Raw genomic sequence first — 18,997 nt, forward strand, 5'->3', positions numbered from 1 at the left:
CAATATTAAGTCAAAATTAGTCATATGCATGTATCTATATATGCACACCACAAATGTACCTATATGTACATATTAAATTGAAGAAAGAGAAGAAGATGGTGTTTACTATAAGAAGGGAGTTAGATAGGGAAGCTGTAAAAGGTTATGTGGGCGGTCCTGGATTCTGATAAGCTTGTCTGAAGAGGTGAGTTTTCAGAGAACGCTTGAATGTTTGGAGACTAGCGGAAAGTCTTATTGTGGATGGGAGGGCATTTCATAGAGTGGGTGCAGCCCAAAGAAAGTCCTGTAACCGTGCATGGGAACAAGTAATGCGTGGGAATATGAGACGCAGATCTTGTGCAGAGCGGAGATGTCGGGTTGGAAGATATTTTGAGATAAGTGAAGAGATGTACAGTATGTTGGTGTGATTGCTTTATGTGTGAGTGTAAGTATTTTAAATTGAATATGGTAGAAGACCTGCAGCCAATGGAGGGACTGGCAGAGTTGATCAGCAGACACTGAACGTTTGGTGAGAAAGATCAGCCTCACAGCTGCATTCATAATGAATTGTAGTGGGGAGAGCCTGTTCTTGGGAAGACCAATAAGGAGACTATTGCAATAGTTGGTGCATGAAATAATGAGTGCATGGAGTAGAGTTTTTGCAGTGTCTTGTGTGAGATATGGTCGAATTTTAGCTATGTTTTTTAGATGTATGTAACAGGATTTTGAGACCGATTGAATGTTGGGAACAAAAGACAGTTCAGAGTCAGGGATAACACCTAGGCAGCGAGCTTGTGGAGTGTGGTTGATTGTCGAGTTGTCAACAGTAATAGAGATATCAGGTTGGTAACTACTATTGGCCGGTGGAAATATAATTAATTCTGTTTTGGATATATTTAGTTTGAGGTGGCAAGATGACATCCAAGATGAAATGGCAGAGAGACATGCAGTGACACAGACCACCACTAGAGCCAGCCCAAAGCAGCAGAGTATCGAGCTCAAGTCCAGCGCATGCCTTCAATTCACATTTTCACACTCACACAAATAACTGTGTGTGATATATTATTCATTGCTTACCACCCCATAATGTTATAAGTGTTGCTATCGAGCTGGGCCCGTGGCCTTAGAAAGGCTCTGTCAGTCTTGAAGCATCGCCTGCTTCTGTGCATTGACAGTCGCAGCAGCTGAGGTGGGGGAGTGGGTGTAATGTGAGGAGCTGATACAGCTGTGTGTGGCTGATGGAGATCACACACCAGGAGACCCAAACATCAGTCGCATTACTGGTGATCTGACTGCGGGGACACAGGACTTCATACCCCCTAAAAATGAGGCTCTCACTAGTAGTCTTGCCTGATTAGGATTAGCACATCTCACAAAAAAACAGACACAGATCCACGGGCTGCACTCTGCATGTGGAATGACACTGAATGGTGACTGCCAGAGCCTCCCCCTCTTTGCCAGGCAATTAAAAAATAAAAGAGGGAGTTGGTTCACTAAAATGCTCCCCCAAAGCCAGATTAAGGGCCTTATTCAATGTAAATTCCCGATGGTCAGGAATCTGTGCAGGCGCTCGACCCGTACTGCGCATGTGCAGTACAGGTACTGCGTGATCGCACACAGTCCGGCAGCAGACTGTCTGTTGCCATTTGTTGGTGGGGATGGGGCTGCGATGACCTCCGTTTCCTAAAATGGAGCCGTGTCGCCGCTGTTTGGGGGGAGGGAAGAGGCCAGTATCACCATCGGCTGAACGCGATTTCCTGGCCTCTTTCTCTCAACTGCAGTGGCTGGCTTGTGTGACCCCATGGGTCACTAAGCCGGTCAATGTTCTCGCAGATTATTTTATGTTGCGTTGTACAACGCAGCTCGGATAAGCAATGCATACAGGAGGTGTGATGTCTCCTGCTGCATTACCATAATTGCAAGGACAGAATTGCAAAGCTGCTTACGTACAGCTTTGCAATTCCTTCCTAAACTGAATCAGGCCCTAAGATCTCACAGATACTATCTTAGGGGCCCCCATCTTGATCCATTCAGGCAGTGTCTACCTTTCCTAGACAAACTAGAGTTTAAGTTGAAAATTAAAAAATCACCCCCTCTTAGCTTAAATTAGATGATTCATTGCACATCTATCATCTAAATCCCTTATAAAATATGTTGTTAGAGCAATCAAATTGCCACTGCCAAACAGTGTAGAAACAAATTGAAGATGCAGTGCAAAAAATTACATACAGATAGAAAATAGTGCAAAAATCAATGTAAATAAATAATTACAGAAAACAATGTAAACCTATGGACTCACTGAGTACACGAAGTGCCAACGCATCTAATCTGTGTATCCAATGGGACTGGAATACAGTATGTGTGTGTTCATTCCTCCCAAGCCACTGACATTCCCCAAGGCTCTCCATTGCCCTCTTTAGATACCATGCGCATGTGGACTGCATATTTTCAGCCTATGCAGAGCAATGGGACAATCCTGACAAGAAAGGTATGGTTGGGGGGTATGTATGTGTGAGTATGTATGAAACATTAACACACTCCCAAATAACAATACTACACCCCCTAAAAGCACAAACTTTGATGTATCTTCTTGATAACTCTAAATACCCTCCATAATATTAATATATCCCCTACTCCAACTACAGGTTGGATTAATAGCACTCCCCCCTCCCTCTCCCCCTCCCCCTCCCCCTCACTCTTCCATATACTTAACGCATCTGACAGGAGGCTCTCTACAGTAGTGTTCTGCTCACAGTGGAGCTCGGGAGAAGGTCAGAGACAGCCATGGGGTAGTGGAAAGGAGGGGGTGGGCACTTGTAGAAAGAGAGGCATAGATAAAGGAAGGAATGGGGCGGGGCCTAAGTGAGATGAGAAATAGGCTAAAGCTAGAAAGGGGGCGGAGCTTCAGATGAGAAAGAAGGCTCGGGGAGGAAGGTGAGTGTGATTGACATGCTGTATGGGCATGCTGCTCTCAAACAGCACACTGAGCAAACACAGCAGGCAGCAGCATGTGGTGTGACAGTTATGACAGCCTCCCCGTTAGAGGAGCGCCCTCCACAGTGCAGACAGTGTCAGTGCTTCTAGAGCTGCTGCTCCCAGCTGCTGACTGTTGGAAGTCCCCCAAGTTGCTACTCCACCCCCCCCTGCCACGGCCTGCTAAGCCCCGCCCACTTATAAAAAGGGGGGTAGGCATAAAGCAGTGGGGCCCACCGGGGAAATACCTGATTCCCCAGCAGCCCAGTCAAAGCCTGAGTGCAGGACACCAGCGATCGAGGAAGACGGAGCACAGAAAGCAAGATGGGGAGGAGTGGAAGAAGGACATCTGGAGCGCGAATCATAGGTGAGTCTCCATCAAGAGGGGGGTTAGACAGCCGGTTCACCAGAACCAGATCCATCACATTCCCTCCCCAAGCATCGACCAGCCCCCCCTACAGCACAGGTACCGGAGAACACCTGGCAATAGGCGCATCTCTGGTGATCCCGTCCAGAGGGGATAAGGTCTGGCCAGGAGACCCTCTCATACAGTACTGCCCCAGTTTCCCAGCTCATGCTCTTGAGAAGATCATCCCGGGCACTGGTGAGCGCATACTGGACTTATACCTTAACTATCTCAGAATCAGACTAGCAGGACGCCGGAGTCTGCTTAGATTTTCATTCAACATTACCATTAATATTGGAACTATCTCCCAATGCATTACGAGACAACTTTATAAGATTGAACATTCATTGGATTGTTTTGTTCTCAGGCTTCATTTGAATTTACCTATATTTGTCTGTAATTCATCATTGCAACCATCACCTAAAAGTAAAGATTTTGTTTTGTCTACACATTTGTTGCTCATTAGTATTACCACATTTATATTATCCTTATCTTCAAATAGTGACCAGTGATATAGCAATTATTCCTCAGTTAGACCACTCTAACGTTGTATACTAGATTATTCTAGTTTGCCATACACCACACTAATAGGATACAAAGAGCTGAGCGCAGTATATAATTTACTATTAGAATAAAATAACTGTAGGAACAGATTAAATGCGCTCTAAACCCCTATTCACACTGATATATGACAAGTAACGGTGTGTGACTATATGGCACAGTGTGGGCGTGTGTCTTAATTAAGAAGTCAAGGTATAATATTATTAATGCTTTACTAGAATTAAGCAATAATACACAATTACATAAGAAGTGTATATAGTACACTGTAATGAAAATTCTCAAATACTGAATCCAATGGGGTAGTTAGGATGTACTTGAAATATGATAGAGCTGAAGGTTTGAGCACTAAATATGTTCAAACAATATAGGGAATGGTGACAAAAATAGAAAGGCCAATGGTTAGCAATGGCCAAAAAAGGCAAAAAAATCTAAATTGGCAACTACAGATGGATGCTGCTGGAATGGTAGAAGGCGCTCATCTATATCAGCGCCTTCTACCATTCCAGCAGCATCCATCTTTAGTTTAAGTGCGGAACACCGCGCCAACTCACACACTTCTACGATACATATCACCCCTGTCAACGAGCTCCAGGGTCTCCGGGCTTCTTTTCTATACTGACTCAGACTTTGAACTTGATCATTTACATTTTTTTGTCTTTTTTCAACCTTTTATATTTCATTTATGATATCATCATTGATTCTTTATCAGCATTGGCATCAGTATTTGGACATTGCTAACCATTGGCCATTCTATTTTTGTCACCATTCTCTATATTGTTTGAACACATCTAGTGCTCAAACCTTCAGATCTATTATATTTCAAGTACATCCTAACTACCCCATTGGATTCAGTATTTGAGAATTTTCATTACAGTATACTATATACACTTCTTATGTAATTGTGTATTATTGCTTAATTCTAGTAAAACATTAATAATATTATACCTTGACTTCTTAATTAACACACATGCCCACACTGTGCCATATAGTCACACACCGTTACTTGTCATATATCAATGTGAATAGGTGTTTAGAGCGCATTTAATCTGTTCCTACAGTTATTTTATTATAATTCTAGAAGGCCAGACACCCTTCTATAGGTGCAGCTCACCCCCCCACATTCAGATCCAGTCCGGTGCGCAATATCCCTCCATCAATTTTGTCTATTATTAGCCAGAGTGTCTATTTATTGCAGCAAGGACTAACACACATGAATGTAGATGGGACCTTTTATAAACAGAGACATTAGGGAAGATAAGGCTACTACCCTATTTTTGCAATTGGGACATAAGAACCTACAGAGCAGTAACATCACTGATTTTTTTACAACTTTTACAAAATTAGAAAAAACAGTGACACTAGAAAGTAAGCTATGGTGTGACCTACAGACTCAAATGGTATTTAGATAACAAGGTAATACCCAAAGGCCTGAAAATCAAAACACAACCATCATATTATCATAACAACACTAAGTTTACAGATGCCTGGTGCACAATACTACAGGAATGTTCACATAGACTAGTACAATTACTCATCGAAACACATATAAATCAGCTGACAAACCTCAATGAGGACATACAACAACTGCACTCACTCTTAACTCCATATGAACAATATACTGAGTTTTTGACATTGACTAGGCTAATCACAGATAAAATAAACAAAAAAGAGGACAAAATTATTTACATCAAAAAGAAAAAAATCCATAGAGACAAGTACGGGATCAGTAATAAAACATTACAACTGAACACACACCAACTCAAATCTAAGATACAAGATCCCTTAAGAACGAGACATAAACAAACTAGTCATACAAGTAAGAGGTTCAAGCATTCGACACAGGGCACTCCCATTTATAAAAAACTGAATCTTACCTATCAAGAATATTAAACGAAGATTCACACACAGAATAGAACTATACATAACAACCAAACTGTAAGTATTCAGGCTATTCCGACCCCCTCGACAATTTCTGACACTACTACATTCAGTGAGGACTCATTCTCAGTACATGATATAGAGGAAGATTTTGATCTCAATTTGGCTATATTGTCATTAGAAAGGGGTTGGCTAGACATAGAGCCTGTACACCTCAACTTGACCACTCACGGTACTCACCCAGAGACCATACCAGAGGTAACTACTAACCATCAGACCAACAATACAACTGAATTGAATATACAAACAGCCGCACCCAATTCACCATGTGCACACCCCCTTTTTTTAGGACAACCAACAGCTCTACATCCAATCAACCCGCCACCAAAACAAACAAAAAGAAAATTAGAAGAGGATGCAGGGGAGGGGAGATCAGCAAAAAAACCCGGACAGACACAAACACCACCAGAGGACAGGGCATCTTTAACCTAAGTAAGTTTATACTAACAGATAACCACCTATCAGTACTAGATAAGGGACTCAAATTTGCCCCCACTACTCAACCTGATAAATTTAATACCTACTTGGACGTACACAAATTTGCCAGAAAATTGACCCTCAAGAGATTTGTTCATCAAAACCCTCACCTCAATACAAACCGGCTCAGGATGCATTTTTACAAACAGAACTCAAACCTCCGTCTAGATTTTACCCAATTCAGGCCACAGGTAACCACATTACAACATTTACAACCATGTTAGCCAAAGATCTTGAACATTTGTGTGATAAGATACCCAAACCCAACCTTAAACACAATAATCTATCTAAGAATGAATTAACAGCACTTGAGAAGCTAAGAAACAACACTGACATAGTTATCAAGCCAGCAGATAAGGGGGGTGGCATAGTTATTCTGGATAAAACTAAATACATTCAAGAGGCACAGAGGATCCTACATGATTTTTCAACATATAAATTACTACCATGTGATCCCACAAAAGAGTACCAACATGAACTTAGGTTATTATTGAAGGAAGGTTTGGACAAGGGGATACTCACCTAGAAAGAACATGAGTTTTTAGATATTACATACCCTATTATCCCAGTATTTTATCACCTTCCAGAGGTCCACAAAGATTCCACTAACCCTCCCGGTCAGCCCATTTTGTCAGGCATCAGTCTTTAACTTCCAACCTTTCTCAATATCTGGACACCTATCTACAACCATATGTCAAACTACAAAGGTCCCATCTAAAAGACACTACAAGTATCCTCAACAAACTCACTACAATAGACTGGAATGATAACTTGTGGCTAGCTACCAGTGACGTCACTACTTTATATTCCGTAATCAGACACACTCAAGGCGTAGAAAGTATTAAATATTTCCTTACAGATGACCCCAAGATGACCTTGATACAAGCTGAATTCATCCTGAACAGTATATCTTTCATTCTATCACATAATTACCTATGTTTCAACGAGCAATTTTATCTACAGACCACGGGCACAGCGATGGGGATGAGGTTTGCCCCAAGTTATGCCAAACTCTTCATGAGTCATTGGTAGGTCCTTGCTGCAATAAATAGACACTCTGGCTAATAATAGACAAAATTGATGGAGGGATATTGCGCACCGGACTGGATCTGAATGTGGGGGGGTGAGCTGCACCTATAGAAGGGTGTCTGGCCTTCTAGAATTATAATAAAATAACTGTAGAAACAGATTAAATGCGCTCTAAACACCTATTCACATTGATATATGACAAGTAACGGTGTGTGACTATATGGCACAGTGTGGGCATGTGTGTTAATTAAGAAGTCAAGGTATAATATTACAATTTATGACCAGATACAGTAAGACCAATATCGAATTTCTCAATTTAAACATCTTTATAGATGATAACCATATGCACACCAGTACCCATCAGAAACAAGTAGATGTCAACAGCTTCTTCCTAGCCACTAGCAGTCATCATCCAAGCTGGCTCAACAGCATACCAACAGGACATTATAAGAGACTTAGGTGAAATTGCTCTAAACCCAAGGATTTTGTGATACAGGGTGAACAACTCAAATCACAACTCATAGCCAAGAAATACAATACCGATACAGTAGAATCAGCCTTTCTAGCAGTAAAGGAGGGTGACAGAGTTCCCATTCTAACATATAAACCACAATCAGATTCTAATAAAGATAATGACATCTACTTTATTACTCAATACAGTAATCAAGCCAAACCCCTCAAACAACTAGTGTCCAAACATTGGCCCATCCTTTAGGAGATTAAATTCTAAGCAAGACTTTACCTTCTATACCTAAGGTAGTGTTCTGCAAAACACCAGATATCAGAACAAAATTTACCAACAATCATATACCTCCACAAAACACTCTACACAAAACACTCTGATGAATATGTGGCACCATAAACAGTCAGGGGAGTCAAGAGGATTTTTTTAATTGTGGCAGGTGTAAAGCCTGCACCCTAGCTAAACAAAAAAGCACCAAACCCAAAATGACAATACAGTCCACATGCAATGATGCAATGTGGAAGATTAGGGATAGTATGACTTGCAGTAGTAAAGGGGTCATATATTTACTGCAATGCCCCTGTAGCAAACAATATATCGGCAGGACCATTCGCCCTTTAAAAATAAGAATGCAAGAACACCTTAACAACATAACAAAGGGTTATGACTATCATCCTCTCTCGATACATTTTAAACAATTTCACCAATCAGACCCAATACCCCTTGAGTTCACTGCACTTAAATCAGTAAAGCATAACTAACAGGGGGATGATTATATCAAACAATTTAATAAAGAAGAACTCAGAGCGATGATCTACATGGGTACCATCCACTCGAGAGGACTCAATCTGGACAACGAGATTAGGTCCATTGTGTGTGACTAGATTAGCCATGTGTAAAACTAACATTATCTTACCACTTGTTGACACATTGCATCCAACCCTTATAAGCAGGGCATATGTTTTACATATGTTTCCTCCATCCAATACTCTGAGACCGAATCATTAGCCTTCCCTTAAGGACAATAGGTCCATAATTTCTGGAGTTACTGGGTCCAATACTCAGACCCTTCTTGAACATTAGAATTATGGACACAGCTCATATATATCCATTTGCACTGTGCCCACCAAGATGCTAGTTAACAGCCATAATGTTTTTCAATTAAAGTTGTACTCCTTTATGTAGGGTTCAGATTCACTATGAACCTTACAATTAGGGATACAGGCCTCTGATGGTCATTTGCATTTGCCTTCACAGAGGCCAGTTAACAAACAACAGTTTTTGGTATAGATATGCATTTAAATTTAATTTACATTTAGCTTTACAATAACGTGTATCATCATATCTTATATGCACATTGATAAAGTCAGATTGGTTTTCTGCAGTATTATATTTATTCGCATAACATAAGATGATATACACAGATCATGTAACCACATACTTGCAGGGCTTATCACCTTAAAACAATTGGTGATTTTTTCACACTAAGTTCATTTCAGCACTCTGTCTGTCTATGGCCATGTATTCATTATCAATCCTGATCAGCTGTTCAGAGTGGCTGATTGACACCTCATCCGGCCTATGTTCTATAAGGCATGTTATTTTCTTCACCACACCCCACCCTCCATCTACCTATCCATGATGAGACATGCCCCAGATATTTGAACTAAAGTAACCCCGGGACACAATCACTTCAATCATTTTGCCTAGAGGAAGACCCCATGTGGGTTGAAACGTGTTGGCTACACACTGCCACCAAGCGAGGAACCGGAAGTCTACCCTGTGACCATCTGCTTCAGCGGCACCTTATGAGCCGCTACACCCGCCCGAGGACTCGGAAGAAGACGTCGAAAAGAGGAGGAGAGCGACTGCAGCAAGCCGGCTAGGGGTAAGAGCGGACCCTGCCAAGTCCCTAGGAGGTGAGTCCTTAGTCAAGGAGGGGAGTACGGCATCTGGTCCACCGCACCACAACCGTATCTCCCCCCTCCCTGTACACCCAGCTGTCGGCCGACAGGACGCGCCAGAGGTTACTTGGTGATCCCAGGTGGTCTCTGTTATGCGCCTACGCGGCAAGACACTGGTTTGGAACCACACCTCCATTATACTCCAGCAGTTCTCCGTACTGCTTACCCTGGGAACATCATCTATATCAGTGCCTTCTACCATTCCAGCAGCATCCATCTGTAGTTTAAGTGCGGGATGCCGCACCAACTCACACACCCCCGTCAACGAGCTCCTGGGTCTCCGGGTCTCTTTTCTATACTGACTCAGACTTTGAACTTGATCATTTAGATTTTTTTGCCTTTTTTCAACCTTTTATATTTAATTTATGATATCATCATTGATTCTTTATTAGCATTGGCATCAGTATTTGGACATTGCTAACCATTGGCCATTCTATTTTTGTCACCATTCTCTATAATGTTTGAACATATTTAGTGCTCAAACCTTCAGAACTATTATATTTCAAGTATATCCTAACTACCCCATTGGATTCAGTATTTGAGAATTTTCATTACAGTATACTATATACACTTCTTATGTAATTGTGTATTATTGCTTAATTCTAGTAAAGCAGTAATAATATTATACCTTGACTTCTTAATTAACACACACGCCCACACTGTGCTATATAATCACACACCGTTACTTGTCATGTGTCAGTGTGAATAGGGGTTTAGAGCGCATTTAATCTGTTCCTACAGTTATTTTATTCTAATTCTAGAAGGCTAGACACCCTTCTATACGTGCAGCTCACCCCCTACATTCAGATCCAGTCCAGTGCGCAATATCCCTCCATCGATTTTGGCTATAATTTACTATTAAACAAACAAAAATGGCAGCTGCTCAATCAATCTAGCAGTACTAATCAGGTGCATGAAAGGGAGGGGTCATACTAAGTAGAAAAAGGAGGGGGATATAACCCCTATTGTACCTCAGCACACTGAATAATACCTGCAACAATATATGAAAACTATATGGTCATAGAAATTCAGAGATATTAGTTGCATGCATTTGCAAATACATGGGACGCTGCTAGGCCACGTCACGGCTTCTCTGTTGCTAGCCGTCCCTAACACTAAGGGGTTCACGTCTGGGGTGCAGTGCACCCCAAAAAACGTCCAGCCCAGGACCCCCCCAGGGCATCACACGAAAATGGAAAAAGAGTGACAGTGCAGTTTAAAGTAAAGATGTGTGCGAGTAATCATTAAGTGTGGAATGAGAGGTTAAAATATATGTGAAAAAATACATGAATAATAAACGAACATAAAAGGTGATGTGAAAAGCAACTATATGTGTTAAGTGGTGATGCCCTGAGGAGGCCCAGCCAGACCAGTCCCGGGGGCCCTACGCCCAAACTCTCATTCCACACTTAATGATTACTCGCACGCATCTTTACTTTAAACTGCACTGTCACTCTTTTTCCATTTTCGTGTGATGCCCTGGGGGGGTCCCGGGCTGGACGTTTTTTGGGGTGAACTGCGCCCCAGACGTGAACCCCTTAGTGTTAGGGACTGCTAGCAACAGAGAAGCCGTGACGTGGCCTAGCAGCTTCCCATGTATTTGCAAATGCATGCAACTAATATAATTTACTATTAATCTACTCCATTTTTCATTACCCACTGATTTAAATTTTAACGTTTAGTTGGATACTGTGAATTATGGCTACTGTCCATAGTCGATGCAGACCTTTTGAAATAATTTCTTACCAAATTTTGATTTGTTTGTCTAGCTTTAAAACATTTCTGGGAGTCAATATTCTGTGGAAATAGAATAATTAGTTGATAAACAATGTTATTAATATTCATGATGTTACATACTATAGTAGCAGAGTGATCTGTGTTAATGCCCATTGCTGCCCAGGTGGCAGCTCAATCAATGTCACCTAGCAGTGCTGCTCCTAGAAAAGATCTCCACTCATGGTTAGTTGGTTCATAAATGTTTCCTAATGTCTCAATGTATTTACAGCAAGCTACCACATTCATTCTAGGATTCCAACATTGGAAGGAGCTCCGTGTCTTCAAATATATTTTCAACCCCTCCATAATTCTGTATTTTTAGTTTTAAATCTCACCCATTATTCTCTTACACATTCTGTGAGTTCTTGTTTGATAATTTTTCTCCAATGAAGGTGGCATGGGAATTGAACCGTAAAGGCTCTCATCAACTCCTTTCATTCCTGATCTAAGTCATCCCTATCTATGTCTAATGCTGGCTTAAAAGTATTTTTTACCCATCCTGCTTCATGAGTGATTTTCTCATATTCCTCAGTAGTATGCAAACCAGCAAATAATTGTATCATGTCACTATGTGTTGGTAAGTATGTTTTACATAGCCGATAAAGTTTACTTATGACTTCTACTGGCTTTTTCATGTAGTCTGTAAACTGAGTACATTTCTGATTTAACTCACTTTTGATCCAAGGGACATGAGTGGACGTTTGAGCACCCTCACTAGTAGTTACCATTCTTAGAGGGGCTAGTGCAATGGGGCTTTTCTGAGTTTTTACACTATGTGTCTCAAAAGTAGTAATATTGTCTGGATGCAAGTTAGCATAATGTGTTCCCATCTTTGCATCAGATCTCTTTTTACAAAGGGCAAGTTCATCCATTTTATCTTTGCATAGGCTGTGTTTAAGTATCTTCCCCTCCTCAGTATATGTGGTGTCGTATGTGTTGGTATCTGGGTTATAGATATATACACCTTCCCTGTCTGTGTCCTCTCCTGATCTGTAATGCAACCTCCAGATTCCATCATCCCCTTTAACATAGTAATCATGTACATGTGTTTTACGGATCAATAGACCTTTGGAAAATGCTCTATCATATTCCAGAGCTGGTGCACCTGGGGGACATTGTTTAGCTAGTGCCATTACTGCAGGGAGTACTTGTTCTAATGTTTCTGCCACTAAAGTTTTAAAGGGCAATGTCTGTGTTATCTGAGAAGGAACATGCTTGTGCTTTATTTGAACAGTTCTTCTGTCATCTACTTCATATAACATTTGTGCTACATAGGCTTGTGAAGGGGTATAACTACATGCTTTCATCCATAATGTAAAGGATTTCTGCTCATCTCTACTTTTTAAATCAGAAGTTCCTATCAACAGTATGTCAGGGTATTATGAATGCCATCTCCCGAGATATTTCACAGTCATACTTCCATATCTCTTATACATCACACTTGCTGGACTGCTGTGCGGGATCTTTAACATTATAGATTTGACCACCAAGGATTTGCCTTGTTCCATAGTAAAGGTTTATCTTTTTTTTTTAAAGTCCGGCCTCAGTGTCCACTACAATGGAAATAGGGTCTCTCCCCTATTTAAGGAAAATTACTCCATTTATGGGAAACCTTGTAATCTCTTCAGATTAAATGGCTCTGAACAGACTCACATGTTTCACACACTAGTAAGCTTTGGCTATATAGCGTATAAGGTTTTTCCACAATAGGGAATGTCCCTAACTATTCAAGGTGTGGGAGTTTATAGCTTCTCTCTCACATTGGCCCCTGTCCAGATTCTGCTGGCGTGAAGCCTCGGCCAATCACACTCACAATCGCTCGCACTACTTATCCCCAATATAGCAAGATATGGCAAACAGAAAAACCAAATGTCTATACTTCAACAAGACAAGCCAACAACAACAACAACAAACAAAGGTAGATGGCTAGAGAGTGAGTACATGGAGTAGAAGTAAGAAAAACAAGTTCTCACCTGTGGTCACAAGTTGATCCATGTACCCCGCTCTCTACACCTTCCTTCTTTGTGTGTCAATGGTGGGTTGATCTCGGTGGAGCTTCCAAAATGATACTAATAAACTTTGGTTAGCATATCCGAACGTAACAGCCAAAATCGAAACCACTCATCTCTAATTATTAATGTATAGATTATTGGGCCTGATTTGGAGTTGTATGCAAACCCTATAGTTGTGTACAACATCATTGACATGCAGTGGCCATTTGAGTGTGGCGACAGGGCAGCGCTGCCTGTGTTCCCAATAAGCGGGGAGGTGTCAGCCCTATTTTATGGGGATGCCAAAGCCAAGCTCTGTGTCTACAGATGCAGATTTACTGGTTTTACAAGTGGGCAGGAGATGGCCATTCTGAGTAAGATTAGGCTTACTCAGATGACCCATGCTGCAAACATTGCAACTGATGGTTGATCTGATCCTGTGTCTTTGAACATTAATTTGGTTAGGGAATGTGGGTATTTATTTATATTAGTGATATGGCTGGTTGAAAATAACATGGTTGCTGATTGAAACCATTGCTAAGTGTTTTTATATAATTATGCCTTTAATAATTGAATTTGCTTGTGTGTGTTAGAATATTGCTAGAAAGCATTATTTTGCAAGATTAAAGGAAGTATACCCAGCGTCAGACTATGGACCTGATTCAGACCCGTTTGCAAGATTCGATCGCTCGCTCCGAGCATATGGAAATTTAGCTAAGTGACGTCAAGGCAGCCACTCGCAGGACAAGTCATATGCACTCCCACTTTGTTTTGATGTTTAAACACTCAGGCACGCCTGCTACCATAACTCCACTCCCCCGTTACTACTGCCCTGCCCCTGTTACCACCCACAAACGGCTTCTCCTGTCACTCATTCCTCTGGGCTGTCTTTGCAGTGCGAGTGAGTGCATCCCAATTGCTCATACTAGTTTGCGCACGCGCACTGCGAACTATATGCATGTGCACATTTGCAAACTGCCACCAACGAGCGATCGCCTGCTAGCGAGCAGGTCTGAATCAGGTCCGCCATTTCAGAGGTGTGCGTAATTAATAGCCAGCGTCATAGGACACGTCACTTGCTAGAAATATACACTAAAGTGCTCGTAGTGCTTGCCACAGTGTATAATTAACCTCAAGCACTGCGATCACATCCGATGGTGCTCGATGTACCAATGGTTTCATGCAATTCCAGGAGATGACGTTCGCAAGTGGGCGTCTTAAGACAGGCTGGTGGGCGTCTACAAATAAAAAGTGATCGCTCACCAAAACAAAGTGGGAGTGCTTATGACTTGCCCTGCGAGTGGCTGCCTTGACGTCACTTAGCCAAATTTTCATACGCTCGGAGGGAGCGATTGCATCTAGGGAACGGGTCTGAATCAGGTTCTATGTCTGGCTTAGATACCAAGATGTGGTGAGCCAGTTACTAGAAATATAGGGAAAAAAGAAGTGAGGCCCTGATTCAGAGCCGGACGCTCTGACAGAGCACTCGCTCTGAATCAGGGCCATCCTTCTTGTTTTACAGAGCTGCCTCCCTGGCCACTCGTATAGCTGTGGGTCACCACCCACAGCTATAGTGGGCGGCCAGGAAGATGGTCGCGATGGTCAAGACCATCACGACCATCGGGCTTGTGACGAGACCCTTGTGGTAGGGTCTCGTTGCCGCAAGCCCCAGAGTGCTTTTGGCTCTAACAGAGCCAAAAGCACTCCCACTGACATCACTTGTGATGTCAGTGGGGCCGACCCCAGATGGTAGGCGTTCCCATGGGAACGCCTCCATCTGGGCAGCCACGCCCCCAGCCCGCCCACCAAAGGGGGCGTGCTGTCACTCAACATCGACAGCACGCCCCCTTTGGTACGAGACCTGGAGCGACGGATTGCCCATCGCTATCCGGGTCTCGCGCATGCGCACGACGGAGCCGGCTCCGTCGTGCTCATGCACACTGGGCCACCATCGACCCACTTGCGAGCGCTCAGCGCTCGCGAGCGGGTCTGAATCAAGCCCTCTGTACAAAGGTTAAATTACCTTTTTAATGTATATCTCATAGTCATATGATTATTGCTACGTGACTATAATGATAAGATTGGATTTCTCCCAATAAGGGAGTAAAATAAGAAGTTGATTGGTCTCATGTCTTTAGGGGAGTATGACAATTATTTGATTGGCTTATGCTGGCCATACACCTGTACGACCAGCATACGTTCCGATTCAGCATCTGACTCCCCAGAGCTCCCTGGCAGTCCCGGGAGCATGTTTTGTTTTCTTAGCACAGGATCTGTCGTTTGATCGATCCTGTGCCTCACGTGCTCATTAGGAAAACAGTCATTGAAATTACTTGAATTGCTGCACGATGGATTGCAGAAACAAATCAAATGACAAGATCTGCACACGATACGATGGAACATATGGGCTGCACATCTGATCATATGATCTGATTATAGGAGCTGCGGGAGCATGCATCAGATCTTATCTTACTAAAGAAATACTCAAACAAAACAAAAACCAGAAACACATGAAACGCTATCACCGGCACGGAGTGAAGGGCTGACTGAAACAGGGTACAACCAGAGCAAGCCTCCCTAATGACAGACTAGTCTGCACCTGGGCTGTGCACAGACAGGAGAATTAATTAGTGTGCACCTGATACTGCACACAAACAGGCAGTAATTAGTGGAGAGCCTCAGTAGCAACTGAGACTGGAACTGCAAACAATATGCTGCTACCACAGATCCTAACAGGAGGAAGGAGGAGACTTCAGTGAACGCGGCGTTCACCCAAACGCAGTGGCTTGTGACACTCTACTTGTCTGGAAAACATCACTCTGGAGTTCTGTACACTAATCTGGGTACACTACAAAAGTTGATTGACTTTCTTAATGATACAGGTAAATTGGTGACAATGACAATTATTTAATAGGCTTATGTAATATTAAGAGCTTGATATATAAATGTATACAATGATTGATTATGTCAGTGTACAATAAATTATTTTTCCAACTTTGTGTATGGTGCACAATAAATCTTCAAAGAGACTTCATCAGTTTTGGGGTGGTGAACTTATCTTTGCACATTGCAGTCAATTTGTAGCTGGCGGAGCTGGAAATAGAGGGAGACCGGTACATGGCAGTTGGGAGATTGGGAGTCTCATCTACCCCCAAAGGCATTTTGTGTCTACCTCATATGTAAACCATTCTTTAAGGTAAAAATCCAAAGATTCTATACACTCTTTGTTGACTAGAGTTCAACATTATTACCCTATGTGAGGCTATTTTACCCCTTCAGTCATCTGCACCCAACTACATTTACTCATGCTCAAATCTTCCAAGGATCATCACAAAACATAAGGAACTACAATAACCCAGTCTCACCTCTTCTATGTTCCCATGGTAATTTCATGATTCTGTTATTAACATTCCTGTGTAATTTTGTTGTTGTTGTTTTGTCATGCTGTACCACTTACTGTTCTAGTATGCTGCCTTTTTGGAATTGTTGTCATCTCCTCTTAGTATCATCTGACTACTTGCCAGTGTCTTATTGAAATTCACATTTCTGTTTATACATCTAAGTGTCATTTTATTTTCTGCTTCATTTTCTGTTTTTAGATTTAAGTGCAATATTGTTTCTACCTGCCACAGCCATCTTGTTCTACTCAGGGTGGTGAAGCCCTGGGGGCAGCATGGACACTCCCCCAGCTCAGAATGCTATGGTGCTGCCCACAGGGTCTTCTGCAGTGCTGGACGGGCCACAACACAATAGATTATATGTGCTTAGTGCATCTTGCTCTCTCTGGCTCCCCTCATCCTGTTCTGGGTGGCTGTTTACTGTTGGCAGGGATAAGATATCATGATGTCTCATCAGTGAAAGACTGAGGGAAGACAGAAGGGAAGTGACAGAGACTGTCATACAGATTCTTTCCGCCAAAGGGTTTAACTGATAAAATAAATTTAAGGGGCAAAAAGGGACACCCCTGCCAAGTATCATTACTGATAAATATAGGAGAGGCTTGAAAACCATTACCAAAAACCCGAGCTGATGAAGAGGAAAATAACTCCAGGACCACCTCCAAAAATCGACCTCTAATATCAAATTTAAAAGAATTGAGTGCATATAGCCCAGTTGCCTTTTCTGCATCCAACAAATGTACAAGAAGTAGGCAACCAGAACTACCATAGGATTCAGTTACCATAAGAACACACCAATTATAAGGAGTTTGCCCTCCCACAACAAATCCCACCCCAACAATCCTAGCCTCCAACATTTCTGTTGGAAAAGAAACACCTGGGGTGTTAATACTCTCACTAGAAGCAGAGCCAGCCTCTAATGAAAAAGCATGCAAAAATTGTAAGAGAAGCCATCTGGGTCCAGCACCTTGTCTCTTTCCAGAGAAGATATAACAGCTCCATCCTCCTTAACCAACCAGGGGGCATCTAGGGTAGACTAAACCACAGTCCAGCAAAAGAAGAAAGGCACCTCAGTGGAACCCAGTCATCGTTACTCCGGAACACAATGAGCAGGAACAGCAAGTTAATAGGTAAGGTGGAGAAGTTCCAGGAGACTGCTGTCACCAGCTGCCATAAATCAAAACCTGGACACAGTGCTACAAATAGGTTCTAGATGCGATATTCACAAACACCATGGGGGTTCAGGGATGTTGGAGGCAAGTCTCGTCAGCTCAAATCCCCAGCAAGGCAGGAGCTGCTAGTAGGCATGTCTGCTCACAGAAGCAGGTAAGTTTAGTCTGGTACTAATGTAGCTTGCTGTTTCCATTTTATATTGCTCAAAATAAATATTTTATACACTATGGAGCAAAGTCTTGTTCTTACTCTTCAAGTTACCATAAATGGTGCCTGCATCATAAAATATTAACTAATTCTCTGATCATAAATATATGTTTATTGGCCCTATTAGCAATCATTTCATTTTGTCAACTTATTATAATTGATAAATAATATGAATTAATGTATTTATTATTTATAATTATTTATATAGTGCATATATATTCTGTCACACTTTGCAGAGAATATTTCAGTCCTTCGTATCAGTCCCTACCCTAGTGGAGCTTACAATCTATATTCACTACCACTTGCACACACACCACACACCAATTCATTAGGGTAAATTTTTTGTCAGAATACAATTACTCTACCTGTAGTTTGTATAATAGGAGGAAATCAAAGTACCCAGCGGAAGCTCATGCAAACATAGGGAGGTCTTGGTGTGAATCAAACAAAAGACCTCAGTGCTGTGAGGCAGCAAGCTAATCATTATGCGACCATGCTATTCCCTATACCCTAAGAGTGTTGAAGTAAGTCCACTCAGGTTGCTGAGGAGAAATGATGCCCATCTTAGACTGAGTGACACAATAAGCCCATTCGTGAGTTCTGAAACCTCTGAAAATCATGTTTTAGTGACTGAAATAATGTTTTAAATAATACTTTATAGA

This window comes from Taudactylus pleione, unplaced genomic scaffold (assembly GCF_031769625.1).
Source record: "Taudactylus pleione unplaced genomic scaffold, aTauple2 ptg000305l, whole genome shotgun sequence".
Classification (NCBI taxonomy): domain Eukaryota; kingdom Metazoa; phylum Chordata; class Amphibia; order Anura; family Myobatrachidae; genus Taudactylus; species Taudactylus pleione.